The following is a 9,166-nucleotide window of genomic DNA, read 5'->3' on the forward strand; positions in this document are numbered from 1 at the left end:
GAATCATCAAGTTTTTCTGCAATTGTAATAATTTGTTTGTGTGTATATGTATTTCACGTCCATACATTGCCACCCCACATTTTTGTTGAAATGGTTCAAATGGCTCTGAGCACTATGGGACTTAACTTCTGAGGTCATCAGTCCCCTAGAACTTAGAACTACTTAAACCTAACTAACCTAAGGACGTCACACACATCCATGCCGTAGGCAGGATTCGAACCTTCAACCATAGCGGTCGCGCCTAGAACCGCTCGGCCAACCAGGCTGGTACATTTTTGTATTATATTTCTGAGAATGGTGAACCATTCCTTTTCGAGATGTTGAGAAGTTCGTGCTGATAAGCCAAAAAATTGGTTAACTTCATTCACGGTTTGCCCATGAGCACATAAAAAGAAACCGTACTACCGATTGAAACACGCATACCAATTCAGTGACATGACTTAGTACTTTAGCTGCGGGGAGTGAGATGAGCATCTGGTACCAGTTCTATACCATCCATAGCACACCAGAGCGGCCAATGTGCTCTTTCAAGACAGTGTATAATATTTTGTACGGTGTACTTTTTTTAATGCTGGTGACCAGTCTATCCTGAGTTGCTAGTAATGTTATGTTAGCCACCTTTATCGTATCTCGGCCTACATGCAATTGAATATACGGAACTATCGTTTCCCTAGAAGTATTTCGACTTTTTTTTATTATTATAAGGAAAAATGAGTACGTGTTTCAGCCCAATGATGATGCTTCAATAAAGTAATGTGAAACGTGATCTGCAAAACGAAAATACCGTATACTCAGTTACACTTGCACATACATAATCTAAAAATAATTAATATACTGATTTTGATTCAGTGAAATGAAATGAAATGGTGGTGGTGATGGCACGAGTGAAGCTAGAAAGACTTGAAATGTTACAAACAAAAAACGGTGTGATGTAATGACTATGCCATGACTAATGAAAATTTGCGACAGGGGCTCGAACCTGGTTTTCCAGCTTTCTGTGAGCAGGTTCCTTAACCATCAGTTGTGTGAAGTGTCTCTGAAGAGCATTGCCAGGTGAACATAGTGAGTGGACTACGGCCTTCAATGGCAACAGTAAGAAGTGTTATATCACTTAAATAATTTATTATTAATTACCACAAATAATCACATAACCGGCCTCAGCATAGTATTTCCATCTTCACATGTGATAATTAATCCACAAACATTTTCGTCATAATCTCTAGTTACATGCACATTGAAAAATGGTTCAAATGGCTCTAAGCACTATGGGACTTGACATCTGAGGTCATCAGTCCCCTATACATAGAACTTCTTAAACCTAACTAATAAAAGGACATCACACACATCCATGCTCGAGGCAGGATTCGAACCTGCGGCCGTAGCACCAGCGCGGTTCCGGACTGAAGCTCCTAGAACCGCTCGGCCAGAACATCATGAAAGTAATATAAAATTCACCGCACGTCCAAAAAGCTTCTAGACTGGTTTTATTCCCGATGTATAAGCCACATCAGCGCAGTAACTACATTGGAAGCGAATTCAACGAACTGGTTGTGAGAAGGCAGTATTATGTAGTGGACGTGTCGCTGCATTGTGTCATCGTTTTGCTATCACAAATCGCAATGGAACGACGAATTGAACACGTCTAAATCAAGCGTTCAAGACATTCTCTAGAATATTTTGCAGAATACGCCAAGCGAAAAGTGCAGAAATTCTCATAAGGGTCAACGCTTTCACGGCTTATAACCGTTATTCAGGTCAATGTGTCGCACAAGTTGAACAACATCCCAAAGAAGGACCTTTCTGGTAGTCTAGCATGGTTGTATGAAAATTCTATGGGTCATATTCACGCGGGCAAAGACTATGTAGAACTTACGAAACATTAAAACCACCATCTTAAATTTTCCCTTTTTGTTGTTAACCCAGTCTCGAAAGTTTTTGGGCTGATGGGGTATGTCATTAAAATATGCATTATGCCGTCATATGCTAAAATAGTTTATACATCATGACGAAACTGTCTGTTGATTATCACATCTGAAACCAGCAATGTGTTTGTTTATGGTAATTGTGAGATCTGGACTTAATAAATATTATTATGTGAACATTGTTAAGGACGCATCCTCTCATTTGCTAATACGTTAGTTGTTAAAAAATGTTGGGTTGCTGACCTTGTTTTTTCAAGACCTTTAGACTAACTCTTAAAAAGTACAAGTTGTTTCAAAAAGAGTATATGTATCACAAACTATTATGTTGTAAAAAGTATTTATCGCTACGCGACGGCTCGGTTATAGGAAGAACGAGTATATTGTCTAGTTTGTATTCATGGGAGTTGGAGGTCGGTTGTCTTCTGTTTGCTCGGTTGCCATCATATGTTGCAAAATGCCTACTCTGCAGCAGAAATTATTTGATGTACTCGAGATGCGAAGTGTTATTCCGTTATTACGGCGCAAAGACGTTTCATGTTGAGGTACGAAACAGGTCCTCCGAATGCATGGAAAATTCGCAGGTGGTACCGACAGTTTGTAGACTCAGGATGCCTATATAAAGGAAAGAGTCCTGGCCACCCTCATGTTTATGACGCTTTCAAACTTAATCCTACAATATCAGCTCGTCGTGCCAATCTGGAGCTACAGCTGCCCACAACAACAATTTGGTGTGTTTTGCGACATCGGTTGACTATGAAGCCGTACAGATTATTTACGTCAATACGACAAACGCGAACGTGTGGCGTTTTCTGGCGAGCTTCAGAATGCTACTGACAATGATAACACTTTAGCACAATGCATCGTGTTCAGTGACAAAGCGACTTTCCAGCTTAGAGGGAAAGTAACGAACACAGTGTTGGAATTTGCGGCCAACAAAATACATGTACACACACTGATCATGTTCGCGACTCACCCAAGGTCAACAATGTGTTTTGCGTGATATCCCACTCATTTGTTCACGGACCAGTCATTTTTGATGAAAACGCGGTTATCGATCAGCAGTACCTTGCTATGTTACAAAATTCGTTGTTTCCTCGGCAGAAGGAAGACAAATCCATTTTTTAACAAGACGGGACACCCCCTCACTGGAGCCAGCGGGTGCTTGAATATCTGAATGAAACTCTATCGAACCGTGGGATTGGTATGCGTTTTATTGGCAGTACACTTAGAGAATGTAACAGACCTACTAAGGAGACTGCCTACACTACGTTTGTCCGTCCTATTTTAGAATACTGTTGCGCGGTGTGGGATCCTTACCAGAGAGGACTGACGGAGTACATCGAAAAAGTTCAAAGAAAGGCAACACGTTTTGTATTATCGCGAAATATGGGAGAGAGTGTCAGAGATATGATACAGGATTTGGGCTGGACATCACTAAAAGAAAAAATTGTTCAAATGGCTCTGAGCACTATGTGACTTAACTTCTCAGGTCATCAGTTCCCTAGAACTTAGAACTACTTAAACCTAACTAACCTAAGGACATCACACACATCCATGCCCGAGGCAGGATTCGAACCTGCGACCGTACCGGTCGCGCGGTTTCAGACTGTAGCGCCTAGAACCGCTCGGCCACTCTGACCGGCTCACTAGATGAAACGCGTTTTTCGCTGCGACGGAATCTTCTCACAAAATTCCAGTTACCAACTTTCTCCTCCGAATGCGGAAATAGTTTGTTGACACCGACCTACATAGGGAGGAACGATCACTACAATAAAATAAGGGAAATCAGAGCTCGTACGGAATGATGTAGGTGCTCATTCTTTCCGCGCGCTATACGAGTTTGGAATAATAGAGAATGTGAAGGCGGTTCAATGAACCCTCTGCCAGGCACTTAAATGTGATTTGCAGAGTATCCATATAGATATAGATGTAGAAACAGTCGGCGACTTAGCACTTCTCAGCTGGCCTCCACGGTCACTGGATTTGACGCCCTGTTTCATTAATGACGACGTTCATGCAGCAACAGTGCCACAGAAACTACAAGAAGACGGACATTGTTATCTGAACATGGGAAGAATTCGAGTATCGATGTGATATTGTTTATGTCGCTGGTGGAGGACATATTGAACATCTGTGATCTAGATTTGAGAGATTCATAAACACGTGTTCAAAGTTTGACAGCTGCATGCCTTACAGTTAAATAAATATAAGCGTGTGAAATAGGCATATTCATTTTTGAGGAGCCACCACTTCCTTCATTTGAAAAAAAAAAAAATAGTTTCATACCTCGATGAACAGAGGAGTTAAGAGAATTACGCATAGAACAAAATTACGTGTCTCTCGGCCTATTATCGTTTGCATGGAACCTCGCTTAGATTTTCTTGAACCAATAAAGAAATAATAGGTTCGCAAGTTTCAGGCGATTCGCGCTGTATATGTATAATAACGATCGTTGCTGCTGCAATAAAGACTATGGAAAGAAGAATGCCGCTGGATCTATTCGAGGTGGTCGCAGAGATTTAGGCTACACTAGCTGCGAGCGGCAATGACAATAAATATCCACAGTCCAGCAAATAGCGGTAGAAATGATAGATGACAATCAGCAACCGTTACGATTCTGGGAACGGGGTCGCGCTAGCGGCTGAAGGCGGGTGATTAGAGCGGCAGGTCGCAGCGGAGCTTACCGTCACGAACTTCATGGCTGTCCTCTGGCTGCTCTGTTCCTGGCTCTGCCGCTGAATGATGGATGGAGCGCCGGCACTGTCTTTATATAGGCGCAGTGCCGCCCTTCCTGGCGAGTTGCGTGTGCAGAAGGGCGAGGGCGGCGGCGGCGCCAGTAAACAAGGCCACCGCCCGCGGCCACCCCGCCCCAGTTACAAAACTTGGCGCCGCAGACACCGCCGCCTCCAGCGCGGGCCCTTCTGGCAGGTGGGGAAACACACAAACCAGCGGAAAATTGCGTCTAAAGACTCAAGTGAGCATAGCGATTAGGCTAAAAATTGAGGAGATTTCGATCTTACTCAAAGTCAGTAAGTGGATCGAAGTCATCAATTCAGTCGCTCGGTCACGGTAATGTCTCCGTAACGGAAGTGAAAATAGAAGGCCGGCCGGTGTGGCCGAGCGGTTCTAGGCGCTTCAGTCTGGAGCCGCGCGACCGCTACGGTCGCAGGTTCGAATCCTGCCTCGGGCATGGATGTGTGCGATGTCCTTAGGTTAGTTATGTTTAAGTAGTTCTAAGTTCTAGGGGACTGATGACTCAGATGTTAAGTCCCATAGTGCTCAGAGCCATTTGAACCATTTGAAAGGTTCTCGAAGAAAAACAAAAACTCGTCTGTTCTGGTCATATGTCAAAGCCATGCTGACAGTTTTTGAAAATAGAAGGCTGCAGTACGGAATTCAGCATTTCCAAATTTCTGCACCGTGGTGGAGGGCACTTTACATGCCACTGTCATTACCTCCCTTTCCTGTTCCAGTCGCGTATGGTTCTCTCTAATTTTACATTCGTGATCTCCTCGGGAGGTATAAGTAGGAGGAAGCAGTATATTCGATATCTCATCCAGAAACGCACCCTCTCGAAACCTGGACAGCAAGCTACACCGCGATGCAGAGCACCTCTCTTGCAGAGTCTGCCACTTGAGTTTGCTAAACATCACCGTAACGCTATCACGCTTACCAAATAACCCTGTGACGAAACGCGCCGCTCTTCTTTGGATCTTCTCTATCTCCTCTGTCAACCCTATCTGGTACGGATCCCACACTGATGAGCAATACTCAAGTATAGGTCGAACGAGTGTTCTGTAAGCCAACTCCTTTTTTGATGGACTATATTTTCTAAGGACTCTCCCAATGAATCTCAACCTGGCACCCGCCTTACCAACAATTAATTATATGTGATTATTCCACTTCAAATCGTTCCGTACGCATACTCCCAGATATTTTACAGAAGTAACTGCTACCAGTGTTTGTTCTGCTATCATATAATCATACAATAAAGCATCCTTCTTTCTATGAATTCGCAATACATTACATTTGTCTTTGTTAAGGGTCAATTGCCACTCCCTGCACCAAGTGCCTATTCGCTGCAGATCTTCCTGCATTTCGCTGCAATTATCTAATGCTGCAACTTCTCTGTATACTACAGCATCATCCGCATGGTACTTTCGACGCTATCTACTAGGTCATTTATATATATTGTGGAAAGCAATGGTCCCATAACACTCCCCTGTGGCACGCCAGAGGTTACTTTAACGTCTGTAGACGTCTCTCCATTGAGAACAACATGCTGTGTTCTCTTTGCTAAAAACTCTTCAATCCAGCCACACAGCTGGTCTGATATTCCGTAGCCTCTTTGTATATCAGGCGACAGTGCCGAACTGTATTGAACGCCTTCCGGAAGTCAAGGAAAATGGCATCTAACTAGGAGCCTGTATCTAATATTTTTTGGGTCTCATGAACAAATAAAGCGAGTTGGGTCTCACGCGATCGCTGTTTCCGGAATCCATGTTGATTCCTTCAGAGTAGATTCTGGGTTTCCAGAATGACATGATACACGAGCAAAAAATATGTTCTAAAATTCTACAACAGATCGATGTCAGAGATATAGGCCTATAGTTTTGCGCATCTGCTTGACGACCCTTCTTGAAATACTTCTTGAGATACTGTTTCTCCTCTCTGTCATCGCACGAAGGTCGAAATGGCAGACACTGAGATAGTGACCGTGGAATAGGAACTCTACCCCCTGGATCGAATTAGTTTCTATACAGACGCTGCGAAAGAAATTGCTCCCTTTCTAGCGCAGGTAGCTGGTAAAACGAAATGTACCATGCGATTGGGGAAAATCACAGGTCGCCATCGATTTCAAGAAAGTTTGTCGAACTGATGCCTTTAATTGTAGGCCTATATCGCTGACGTCGATCAGTTGTAATCGTTGAACGACATCTGGCTGCATACTATAGTATATAGATACACGTAAAATGTTTAACTGTCAGCCTGGTATTCGGGCATAAAGCCTATCGTCAGTGGCATCTATTACAAACAAACAAATTTATGCATATTGATTTCAGTAACATAATAATATTCGCATACATAACAATAGAAACGTAAGTTTACTTACATATCATGCACCTCCATATAAAATTACATGTATGTCGATTATAAAATCTCTGTTTTTCTAAATCCACATCAGTTTTGACAACACTGAGATTTTATAATTGAGACGCACGTACTCTGATAAGGGGATGAGGAAGCATAATACGTAAGTAACCTTGTGTTTCTACTTTTATTTATTTTTTATTTAATTCATATACTGCGTATTTAGATACCTGTTGTCTATTGTTTTAAAACAGGTCGTACATTTTACAGTTTTTCATACGAAAACGTTAGTTGTTCGATTACTCTAAGCATATAATGTATTCAGCAGTGAAAATTAAAGTATTATTAATGAGGTACAAGGAAAAATATTAAAATTAGTTAATGGAGATTAGAAAAAATTGTTAAATTATCGTTGGTATTTAAGGAAAGATTAGAGATGAAATGTAGATTTACCGTAACCGAAGTACAGTGGGGCGTTATTGGGGGCGAGGGGGGGGGGGGGGGGGACGTGATACCTCGGGAAGGCATCGAGCTATGCGCCTGTCACAGATTCTTGTTGTTTCTAGGCAATGTCTACACAGTTCAGTGTTTTACGTGCAATAACGGCTTGTACAGGGTGATATAAAATTCTAGACACGAGTTACAGTTTAAAATATGATTTTCTTAGCCCCCTCTACAAGTCCTAGAAGTTTGTGATGCAATTTTGAATCACTAGGTATACTAAGTGATTTGGTCAAAGTAGTTGTTGCCATCGTCATCTGTTTTATTCTTCGGCTCAGTTTCGCTGTCTTACTCCGAGGGGTCCGTCATATTGTTTGCTGTGTCCTGGGTCTCATGTCAATTCTATTTTGTCGTTCGTTTTGGTATTGAAGGCTCAGGGCGTGTCAGATCGATTCTACCGTGCTGTTGATTTCTTTCCACTCTGTTTCGTCTCCAACCACGTTGTAGAAGTCCGCGAATGTGTCTCTCGGTCGCCTGGCCTGTGTGATAAGTCTACAGTGTATTACGAGACGCTCTGGGGAACCTCTCTTTCCACACGTACATTCTTCCATTTCACCAAGATTAATGCAGTGTAAATGCATTGGGTAAAGGCCATCTCCAGTCACAGAGTAGACCATGCTTCTACTTGGCTCAATGCGTCTCATTCCTAACCGTTGGGAAATAAGGAATAACTCTCCGGCCCTTATCACTGCTATTTAGATTTGAGCCCTACCAAAACTATGTTTTGGTAGTTTTGGTATATTACATAAATGATGTAGGAAATGGTAGGTTTACCGGTAGTATTGGTAGAATTGGTAGGGAAGAAACATAAATGAATGTGTAAGAGAGAAACTGGGACCCTACGACTTTTCTTTTTTTTTGTGTTTTTGGTTGTTTGTTTCGCACACAATTAGAACCGATCATTATTCAGTGTTGGTCCATTGTGTATTTTATATCGTTTAGAATATAAATTACATTTTATAATTAATAAAATAAGTTGATCGCGTAAGTTCTCTGCTTTTTTGGAACCAAAGCAATTATTTTTATGCAAGTACAGTTTATGTGCACAACCATAAAATATATGTATGTATAATTATTGTTTCTATTTTATACTCAGTAGAAGGTTCTTCGTCATGATCAAAGGCGAGAGTTTTCTGTTATTATAGATAAGTGCGGAATCTGTTTATGAATAACAGAAACCTGTTTTATATAATTTAGATGAAATATTGAAACGATGTTAAATATAAGGTTCTTTAGCGTTTTTTTTTAAATTTTACCTTTTTGTTGGGGAAATTGCATTTTATAGCGCTATGTGATTGACCTGTATTGTTGTCTTTAATTTTACTAGAGCATTCCTCTGTTTCGCGCTACAGACCAACACTTTTCGGATAAGACCTGAGTGAAACACTGGCAATTTAAGTTTTGCTAAAGCACTGTTTATTTTTAAGTAACAGACATGAGGATAACTATGTAGGACAAAAATGTTCCGGAGGTTATCTGGCCCTGTATAGGCTATATCCTTTTTCAGATTCTCGAGGGTTAATCACTTCCGGTTTTTAGGAGGATCTAATACGTAAAGAAAGCGATCGTTATGAGGTAACGCCCGATTGGTATGCAGCACACATAACGAACAGGTAATGCGGGTAGGATCTTAACGGACCATTTCTACCGGA

At 41.7% G+C, this 9,166-nt stretch overlaps 1 long non-coding RNA gene across 1 annotated transcript in view; it reads right to left on the bottom strand.

The window, feature by feature from the left end:
* The window catches only part of LOC126263134 (uncharacterized), a 30,529-nt gene extending 25,873 nt beyond the window's left edge, over positions 1 to 4,656 (bottom strand). The window contains exon 1 of the long non-coding RNA XR_007546846.1: positions 4,607 to 4,656. This is a non-coding gene — a long non-coding RNA (uncharacterized LOC126263134). The remainder of the gene's footprint in view (positions 1 to 4,606) is intronic.
* Between the last annotated feature and the right edge of the window lie 4,510 nt (positions 4,657 to 9,166).

The sequence above is a fragment of the Schistocerca nitens genome, chromosome 6 (genome assembly GCF_023898315.1).
Source record: "Schistocerca nitens isolate TAMUIC-IGC-003100 chromosome 6, iqSchNite1.1, whole genome shotgun sequence".
NCBI classification, from domain to species: domain Eukaryota; kingdom Metazoa; phylum Arthropoda; class Insecta; order Orthoptera; family Acrididae; genus Schistocerca; species Schistocerca nitens.